Raw genomic sequence first — 1,775 nt, 5'->3', positions numbered from 1 at the left:
CAGAACACACAGTCACTCAGTGAAGACAAAAGATAGTGCAGGCATACAATGACTTCACAAGGAGTAACAGTAAGTAAAGGAAAGGGAAGATGAAACCAGTGACTCATTGAAGACAATGATTTGTTGGACCAGTTCCAGTTGCTGTGACAATTGTACGTCTGGTTAGGGCGGCTAGGTATTTAAGTCTTAGGACACACAGTCCCGGACACCCAGTCCTGAACACGCAGCTCAGGACACCCAGTCCTCACCATATTCCCTTTGAGCTAAGGTCACACAGACCTTGCCAATCACTCTGGTAAGTCTTCAAGGTAGACTCCCAAACCTTCACAGACTTCGTTCACCGGCAATCCACAATGTCTCTTGGATGCTCAGAACGCTACGCCTAACCGGCTGGAGGATGCACAGTCCTCAAGTGTAATAAGTCTTCAGATCACACAGACAAGAAGACTTAAGTGATGCCCAATTCTCTTTGGCTCTGGATGGTTAGGGTTTTATCCTCGCAAGGAATTCTCTCTCAAAGGCTTCGAGGTGGGTTGCTCTCACACGACAAAAGCCGTACTCTCAATCTGAGCAGCCAACCATTTATGGTTGTGGGGGATGGGCTATTTATAGCCACTTGGCAACCCGACCTTATTTGTCCAAAATGACCCTGGGTCACTAAGGAACTGACACGTGTTCCAACGGTCAGATTTCAAACTCACACGGCAACTTTACTTGGGCTACAAGCAAAGCTGACTTGTCCGACTCCGGACAAGATTCGCTCTTATAGTCTTCACTCGAAGACATAGGTTTTGGTTAGGCATCACTTCAGTCATTCTGACTGGTTCTCTTGGACCCCACTTAACAGTACGGTGGTTCCTATGACTCAACACAAAAGAAAAAGAATTACGAAAGATCTAAGTCTTCGAGCTCCATAGGCTTCATGTGGTGTCTTCGCTTGTCATAGTCTTCAATGTGAATATCTTCATATACCACCTTTGACTTTAATGTCTTCATACATTTTTAGGGGTCCTCTCTGGTAGGAAAACCGAATCAATGAGGGACTTCTACCTGTGTTATCCTGCAATTCTCACAAACACATTAGTCCATCAACTAGGTTTGTCGTCAATACTCCAAAACCAATTAGGGGTGGCACTAGATGCACTTACAGAGCCGGGAGGCTGCTAGGCTAGGGTTGTCCCTCATTCGGTTTGGAGGAACCAAAACATAGGATTTAAGAATACTACATGAAGTTGATAGGATGACATTTGCCATTCTAAGGAATTGCCTTGCCTCATTCCCAAAATGAACTTTGAGTGGATGTGTAGATTCCGTCAAAATCACAGGGAATGAATAGTAATTCCTACAAAATCCCCGTACGCGTTTCCTACAAACCGAATGCATCTATAGAAAATTTTCATCTGGAATCTTTGTTCTTATGTTTGGCCTACAAATTTTCTATTTCTATAATAATCCTATCCTATGAACCAAATAACGTCTCAAAGGAATTCAACCAAACCTATATCAGGACAAAAGGAAAAGCATATGCAGGGTTCCAACCCAATTTTTTCCCTTTTTTTTATTCCGAACCCCCGCACTTTTCACCCCACACGCCGTTTTCTCTTCTCCCTGTCGTCCGCCTCCTCACTCCCCCCTTTGACTCCGCCCCTCCCCCACCTCTCTCTCTATCTCTGTCCTGGCGGCCGTCACCTCACGCGCGCCCCGCGGTTGCAGAAACCGGAAGCCTCGCCGCGAGAGCACGAGGCCGAGAGGAAGCAAGAAGCAAGAACCCTAGC

The sequence above is a fragment of the Triticum dicoccoides genome, chromosome 7A (genome assembly GCF_002162155.2).
Source record: "Triticum dicoccoides isolate Atlit2015 ecotype Zavitan chromosome 7A, WEW_v2.0, whole genome shotgun sequence".
NCBI lineage: Eukaryota > Viridiplantae > Streptophyta > Magnoliopsida > Poales > Poaceae > Triticum > Triticum dicoccoides.
Note: the sequence above shows the minus strand (reverse complement) of the source record.